We start from the raw sequence: 9,242 nt of genomic DNA on the forward strand, positions 1-9,242 counted from the left end.
TTTCAACCTTTAAAGATACAAATCAACAAGAAAAAAATCGTGAAAAACAGATCACGATCACAAAAGATGATTGCAATCATTCAAACTTCACAATTTGCTCAAATTATGGTAGAAATAAATAATTTTCCTTAACTATTCGGCCTCCTTGCACCCTATTTCGCCATAGTGTACCAGTTATGGCAAATCCCATAAGGAATGCATGTAAATAGTGCGAAGTGGAACCCAAATTAACAAATGTGTCCATAACTGGTACAGGGTTCCTATCATTGGCACACGCCGTAATAAATACTAAACGTGGTTTTGGTTCCGTTTTTATATTTTTCCTGTGAAGTATGAAAACTAATCAATCATTTGACTTATTGTTTACATTCGTCGGTCTTCTTCTTATTTTTGTAGAAATATTTTTTCTTAGGTAGTGCGATAACTGGTACAGGCACCCTATTACAATACAACTAAATCAGCAACTTGATCAGCAATTGTGGTGAAGAACACTCGGTTTGTGGCTGCAGTTCTCCCTCCTCGGCCGCGTCTCACATTTACCAGTTCGTTCTGCAACCTGGTTCGCCCATCTTGCACGTTGCCCTCCAGGTCTACTTGTACCATCCAGATCCAGGGATGGCATTCACCATTTGCAAAGAGTTACATTCACTTGCTACTATCTCAGTTCATAAGCATGCTATCAAAAAACAATGTATGGATGACTTTTACCTTGTAGTTTTATCTGAAAGTTTGCCGAATATCATAAGGGTCGCGCACGCATGCTTAACTCGTGAGCGAGCTGTGAAAGCAACTCTCCACGCCGTGAATGTAAATTACATTCACGGCGTGGAGAGTTGCTTTCACAGCTCGCTCACGAGTTAAGCATGCGTGTGCGACCCTTGTGATATTCGGCAAACTTTCAGATAAAACTACAAGGTAAAAGTCATCCATACATTGTTTTTCGATAGCATGCTTATGAACTGAGATAGTAGCAAGTGAATGTAACTCTTTGCAAATGGTGAATGCCATCCCTGTCCAGATCTATTGCGAACACCAGCTTTGCAGGATTTTTGTCCAGCATTCTCACAACATGCCCCGTCCATCGTATCCTTCTAGCTTTTGCCACCTTCCAGATGCTAGGTTCGTCGTACAGTGCAGCGAGCTCGTGATTCATTATTCGCCGGCACACACCGTTTGCCTGCCCCCCGCAAAGATGCTCCTAAGCACCCGACGCTCGAACGCTTCGAGTGCCAGCAGGACTATCCTTCTTATCAGCGTTTAAGACATCACGTTTTATCACCAGGGATGGGATCATTCACTTGGAAAGAGTTACATTCACTTGCTACATACTATCTCAGTTCAGAAGCATGTTATCAAAAAGCACTGTGTGGATGAAGTTACGATTCACTGAAGTTCTCTACGAGCTCAACAAGTTTCCGAAAAAAGTGAGCTTGACTGCGCAAAATGGTGATAATTCGACGCAGAACATCGTAATCTTTGGCAATCGATTATTTTTTATTCGTTAATTCAATGATTCGATTCTTTAGTGGAAAGAACTTTCTTAAGATTTTGTTGAGTCGATTCACGAGTGAGTTACTCATGCCTAGAAGGTATGAAAAGCTGCGTATCCTGTACTTTACTGTATCATTATAAGACGGCTTAGTCGTCGTCCGTACCGTACGAGCAGATTTCCCTTAAAACTATACATTTAAGAGAAGAGTTGGCTAATAGCATAGCATAGCATAGCCGACCGTACACATCCTGGGGTGACTGTCGATAGAGACGTTTAATGCGCCAGAAAAGTTGCCTGGGACTTGACAAACCTTTCATTTAACGAACTCTCGACACCTGGCCAGGTCCTTACGATCAGCGGGGATGGGGAGGAAATGTTGGTTATATATCTACTCAGAATGTGTCCAAGAACTTGGCCCACTTCATAGATATCTAGAGTTGGAAATTGGATAGGGTTTAATGGGGTGCTTTCCTTGGTGAAAAAGCGTATAAGAAATTGTTATGGTTTAATCATTTACCTGGTTACCACTGAAAAAGTAAACATTAGCATTAAGCAAGTCGCACAAGTTTCGTATGCAGTACAGCCCTAGACCATAGTTATGAGGATTGCCTCCTTCCCGTCGGATACCAAAAAAACAAAGATTGGAGACTTATCTCTGACTTCTCGACAAGACTGACACAATTCTCCAACAGTCGAGAGTTGTCCGGGCCTCGTCCTTGCGACTGCTGAGGAATATGGAAGGATGGTTGGTTAGACACCTAAGAAAGATGTAGAAAGTTCTACGACCTCTCAGGCCTAGGTGTCAAGGGGATATGGGTGTTGTTCTAGGTGTAGTTAGTGGAAGGGTACTCCAAAGAATGCGGTTGGGCAACGTTCAGGCACACAGGTAGACCAAGAGCAGTGGATGTCCAGAATTGGTCCAGAAGCACTCTTCATTTTGTCACGGACGGTTGAATCACTGTGAAACACTTCCCGGACGTGCGGTTACGAAGCACACTTTCGGCAGATTTCGTTACCGGTATCCCATTTTAGCTCGGTAGAGCCAGAGCCATGGCACGATGCAACCATGCACGACGATTTATCTCTCGACCGCGGAACTAATTGACATTTTCTTCATTAATTATTCTTATAACAGCCCTTAAATCAAAACCTCGCGGAAGCGAAAAAAAAAAATGACAGCGCAAAAATTAAACACCCGCACGTGCTCGCGGACTGCTGCGATCCTTCATTTAAGAGAAGAGTTGGCTAATATCGAAAAAATAATTTTTTCTTCAAATTCCGGAAAAGAATTACTGAATCGATCAAAAGAGACGATTCTTTTTTGAGAGCGAATCGGCAGCGAATCACTCGCAAAATTGAATCAGATTCCCAAAAAGAAAGCCCTTCAATAAATAACTGTGCCAATGCTCAAAGAACAAAAATTTAAAGTGAAGCACGCCAAGTTCCAGTGGGAACGTATAGCCACAAACAAGAAAAAGGATAAGACAGGTCGTCACGTTCTGCAAACCCCCTCTCCCCCCTCTCTCAGGATTTTTGGGCCTGACGTAGTTTGTGCACGGATCCCAAAAGTTTATTTTCAAATTGCTTCAACGTTTTCGTCAGCATTATCTCCTGGGATTCCTTCAAAGACTTCTCTCGAAAGATTTTTCTGTAGTTCTCCAAAAGTCTACACAAAAAATACTGGAGGATTATTGGAATTTCTAAAGAAATTTCTTAAGAATTCCCTTACGATGAATTCCCCGGAAGAACTACAGAACATGCTTGCGGAGATTCTTAGAAGACATTCTTGAAAAAAATCTGAAAGGATTTCTAGCCTCAGTCTCTGAAGCTGTTTCTGAAGCAATCGCTGGGGAAATTCCTGGAATAATCCTTGCCCGAATACCTGAAAGAATTTCCTCAGATAGCTGGAGAAATTTCTTGAGGGATTTTTGGAGTAGTTTTCAAGGAAATCCTCGCAAAAATTTATAACGAACACTTTTGAGGAGTTCCGAAAGAAATCCTTGTTGAAATTTCTTTAATAATCCCTAAAAGAACTCCTGGACTTACCTCAGGAAAAATGCTATGATATGAGAAGAAGTCCTGCTGAAATCAAGGTCACTAAGGAAATGATGTAGGAAGGGAACTCTTTGGAGGAATCTCTTACGTCATATCTACTTGAATGATTTGAATGAATTATTTCAATTTAGCTCAGAAAAAAACTTCTGAAGGATCACCGATAAAACTTCTTGAGTATTCCTGAAGAAAAATCTGAATAAATCCACAAACGTGTCTTGTTATGCTGTAATCCTGCAAGAAACTGTTAAATAATTTCTTCTGGAACGACATTTTAAAGAAAAGCTTCTGGAGAACGACCTGGAGGCATTTCATTAAGATTTTTTTAAAGGAGCTTCTAAAGAAATTTCTGAGGAAAACTGCTGGATGAAATTTGTATAGAATCTCTAATAGATTTTTTCGATACGAATTTTGGAAGCAATCTTTGAAGGAATTTCCTAAAAATCCCTGAAAAAATTCTTGAATGAATATCTGGAAAAAAAATCTGAAGAAACCTAGACTAGATCCACGGAGAATCTTTTGAGAAACTTTTGAAAAAAATCCTAAGGAAATTTCCTAAAGACAGTATAACTGTCCACAATTTCAAAAATATTGTTTGATTCTTGAGTCCACCCCCATATTGTGATCGACACCCTTTAAGAAATCACTGGTCAAAATGTCAGATATATTCATATTAAGAGATGTTGCATCCGAAAGAAATTAGTTCCATTGGGTGGATTTTAATTCCATTCTAAGGAACTATCGTCCAGATTAGGAAAAATCTTCAAAATAATGTTGGTAACGTGTGGTATTTAAGTCAATTGTATAAGAGTTTATCATTATAAAAGGCGCTAAAATTTGAAAACCATGAGTAACCAGGGTGGTCGGTCACTCAAGGTTTCCAAATTACAGCGCCCCATATACTGGTACGCCCCTGCGAAATTACTTCAATATTGAACCTTATGTACGGAAAAATTCTAAAACATCATATGCTGCTATCGTCCAGTAGCTCAAAATTCAAGATTGTATAATAAAAATAGAATCTACCTCTATGACCACCTCTATGAGTTGCATACAAATTCCTACAAAAAACTCTCCACTAATTTCTTAAAGAATTCTGGAACCTTTTTCATGATTTCAGAATGAATTCCTCCAAAGAAACCTCCAAGAGCTCCTATGCAATTTCCTTCAGGGGTTTTTTTTTAAGATTTCCAGTAACAAATTTCTCCAGAAAGTTTTAAAAAGATTCTCCTAGAAGTTCCTCCAGGGGGTTTCTCAGAAGTTCATCTAACATTTCTCTAGGAATATTCGCTTGAGATATATTGAACTTTTCTACAGGGATTTTTTTTGCAGATTTTTGTTCTGGACTTGCTTTAGATATTCTTTCAGAAATAACTTCCGGATTTATTTTTTGGAAGGGACATCTCAAGAAATTCTTCATGGAATAACTGCAGAACATTCTCCAGATTTCCAGACATTCCTGTTGAGATTCCTTCTAAAAAATAAATGAATTTAGGTGATTCCTTCAAGGATTCTTCCAGATTTGTTTCAAATTTCTGCTGGGAAAATTCCTCTGGTGATTATTCTAGAAAATATTTCTGAGATTATTGCCCCATCTACCTTCAGACAATTTGCAAGAATTTTTTTCTGAACTCCTCCAGAAGTATCACCGGCAGTTCATTCAGGACATACTCCAAGAATCCCTTCAGAAATTTATTCAGGGAGTTATTTGGGAACTCCTCTAATACCTTTCTGTGCAGTTTTTGCTTGGATTCCTGCAGAAATTATTTCAAGGATTCCCTCAGAAAATTTTCCGCAAATTCCTGAAATTTTCCGTGATCTCTTCACGGATCTTTTTTTAAATTCCTTCAGGAATTTCTCCTAGAAATTTTTTCCTAGAGAATTCCGGCTTGCAGTCAGACAAATTGCGTTGATTAATTATTTATCATCGCCGACGTTTCGGCCCGGTTAGTGGACCATATTCAGAGCGAATCGTCGGCGATGATAAATAATTAACCAACGCAATTTGTCAGACTGCAGGCCAAAACTCTCTGGGAAAAATCAACAATCATCCAGCCTTCTCCTAGAAGTTTCTCATAAATTTAACTATGTATTCCTCCAAAAGGGGTTCCACCAGATATTCTCCAGAGATTCCTACAGAAATATTACTTCTGAAATTGCTTCAAAGATTTTTTGCAGGATTCTCGTCAGAAAATATTTAAAAAAATCTTGGAATCTCCAGAAGTATCTTTATTAATTCCCTACGTAAATCCTTCAGGGAATCCTTCAAAAAACTTCTCCAGTATTTTTTGTATAATTTCATGCAATATTTCTGAAAAATCTGAAGGAATATCTGAATGAATTTCTGGAGGAATTTCTGAAGCAATCGCAGGAGATATTTCTGCAGGTACCGCAGGAACAGTACCAAAAAGAAACCTTCAATAATTTCTTCAGTAATCCCCGATAACATTTGGAAAAAAAAATCCGAAAGAATCGCTGAAGAATTTCTGAAAAAGCTCTAGCTGCATTTCGTTTGAAATCCCTTGCTGATAATTAGGGAAAAATCCTTAAAATACAGAAGGATACTCTGGAAATATTTCTGGACGAATTCCTGAAAAAGTAACGGAAATGATCCGTGGAGGAGCTTCTGGAAAAGAAACACATTGATGGAGTTTTCAGTATAAATCAAATTGCTGTATAAATCGTTGGAGATGTTCTCAAAAAATCACTGGAGATATATCTGAAAGAATCTCAAGGAAATTTTTTGAAGAAATCCTAGAAGGAGTTGCTAAAGAAATTGAATATTTGAATAGTATCTGGGAACACTGCTTGAGAAACCCTTGATAAAACACCTTTAGTAATTTATTAAGAGGAAAAGGAATTCCTGAAGGAATCATCTATTAAAACTCATGAACTTTCTGAAAGAATACTCTGATGGATTATTTAAAGTTCTTTAGGAATATACTGGGAGAGTACACAGAGAAACCTTTCTGTGAAGTATAATTTTAAAAATCTCAGAAAAATTTCCACAGGAATTTATTTAGGAGGTTCTAGTCCAAGCAGCACACAAGTCACAAAGGAGTGTCGACAGCGCAGGTTTTTGGTAGGACGACACAGAAAATAAAATTTTCTATGAAAAAAATTAAAATTAAAATATTTCAACAATTATCATAAAATCTCAAAATGTTTTCATCTCAAAAAATCCGTACCCCAAATAGGCTTCCAGGAAAAATATAAAAGTGTGGGAATGTTCAAAAATAAAAATTAGAAAAATCAAAAACTGAAAAACACGAAATCGAGAATAAAAATAATCATCTTCCAAAACATGTTTAAATCGATTTTAGATGATGAAAAATGATAGTTAGATCAAAACCAAAAATTTGGGTATTAGAGGGTTAATACATTGCTGTAAGAATGTCTGGAATTCGTGGATGGTTTTCTGAAAGAATCTGCTGTGATATTTCTGTAATGGGAGAAGTTAAACCCCCAAAATCCAATCCTTGCATCGAAGAGTACTTGGAGTGCAGCCTATCCAAAACGATACGATGATAACGAATGTTTCCGTGGCACATGGATACCGAGGATCGTTATTATATATATGATTTTTGGCAGAATTCGTAAATTCAAGGCTATATGTAATCTCTGAAGCATTGCCTTCTAGGTGATTCCAGAGAGATGGAGGGTTTGGGTACCATGGGGATGTTGTTTAGCGGGTGAGGGAAATGGTATTGCTGGCTTCTACTTTGGTTGTTTGGTTGAACTATCTGAACCTCCAATGTTCCGAGAGATCTAAATTTATTAGGTCACTAACAGCGCCAGCCACGTCCTTACGGTCAACCGTGACGGAAAGGAATGTTAGTTTGACAACCGCTGCTACAAGGCATTGTTACTGTTCCATTGACAGTTCTCACGGGAAGAAGTTTTTAGTAGTAGTGAGGGATGAATAGTTACGTAGATCAGGATAAACTTTGGTTAGCGATTCCAAGCTACATGCATGTCATATAAGAGTTACTGCAGCGCAAGTTTTGGATATATAGAAGTCAATTTAATGGTACACCAAAACCTCCATCTAGGTAATGAGTCGGGACTGCCTAAATAGAATTTTTACCTAAATGGATTCATTATCTAAATGGATTCAGTCTATTACCTAAATGGAGTACAAGGTTAAAAAGAAGTTCAAGAAGGGAGAGTGACTAGGAGATTTAAAGGGGTCATGCGGAGTTTCAGAGGACTTTCAAGGGAGTCTCAGGAAAGGAGGGGCTTTATGGGCATTTTCAGGGGTTTGGAGGGTCTCAGGTCAGACTTGCATTCAAATAACTAGATGGGCACGAAACACGAAGAATTCCGCCAGACTGGAAAATTATTCAATGTAGGGTCAAAGTCTGGTCAATTTTTATCGAATGTTGGGCCACTGTTGGACCAACATCGAACAACTGTTGGGTGTATATTGGATTTGCCGGCCAAAATGAAAACAGGTCAATGATAGGTTGATGTCGGGTTTGACGTTATCAATTATGTTAAACACAATCAAATTTCATTTAGGTAACGTTACCTAAATGGAGGGACCTAAATAGATTTTACCTAAATGGATCCTACCTAAATGGAGGTTTGAGTGTATTCCATCACAATGTGAAAATAACGTCAACAAACTATGCGTTGCCGTAACTCTTATATGACATGTGTGTTGCTTAGTATGTGATCCATGCACCTGTGAGCATAAACAAAACACTTACACCACTACGAAAAGGAAATGCAAACGGTACTCTCGCTTCTACTTGTAATGTTCCACGTCCTGCCGTGTTCGTTGCTGCAGTATTACCGCCCGTGCTGCGTTCTTCTCCTCCACGTTTTGCACTCGTCATCAAACCATTTGTTTCATTGATTCCTTTCCACGTACACGATAGTACTCTCGGCTGCGCCGTTATTGGCTGCTTTTACTGTTCTCCAGCAATCAACAGGGGTTCCAGAGAGTCTCAGGGGCTTTTCATGAGGTCTGACGGGGGTATCAGGGGCCTCAAGGGCACTTGAAGAATTATCAGAGAGTTCAAGGGATGCTCTACCGAGTCTCAGAGGCGTTCAAGAGGGTTTCAGGAACGTTTTAAGGCATCCAAGGGGGTTTCAAGTGGTATCTGGCTATCTCAGATGCTCCTGAGGGTATAAGGGTCGGTGGGACGCTACAAAGGGGTCTCGCACGCGTTTCAAAAGATCTCAGGGGGTGTCTGGAGGGCCCTGGAGTTTCAAGGGCAATTCAGTGGGTCCGTGGCGGATTCAGGGACACATTGAAGGCATTTCAGGAAGCTTCAGAGGATATTTTGCGCTACATGTTCGCTTCCGATGGTTGCGGAGGGTCTCTGGTGCCTCACATGGGGTCCAAGGGGGTTGTATCTCTATAATACAAAGGTTACTGCGGCTAATGCGACAATGGGAAAATTTTCGGGACTCCTGTTTAGCAGACTTGTTTTTCCTTTAGAGAATACTTTAAGCTGCAGATTTATTTTCCTTAATTAGGCCGATGTAAATATTTAATTTGTTTTATGTCACCCCTCCTCCCCTTTTTCGAAAATCTCAAAATATTGAGGGGGCGGCTCATGATACCGATTTCAATAGAAAACATATGTTCAAGCAATAATATGTCTTTTTATTTTTTATTTTTTTGTTCCTAATTTATTTTTAACCTCCCCTTCGTACCCGACCAGGCTGGTGGTAGTATGCACTGTGG

This window comes from Aedes albopictus, chromosome 1 (genome assembly GCF_035046485.1).
Source record: "Aedes albopictus strain Foshan chromosome 1, AalbF5, whole genome shotgun sequence".
Taxonomy (NCBI): Eukaryota; Metazoa; Arthropoda; class Insecta; order Diptera; family Culicidae; genus Aedes; species Aedes albopictus.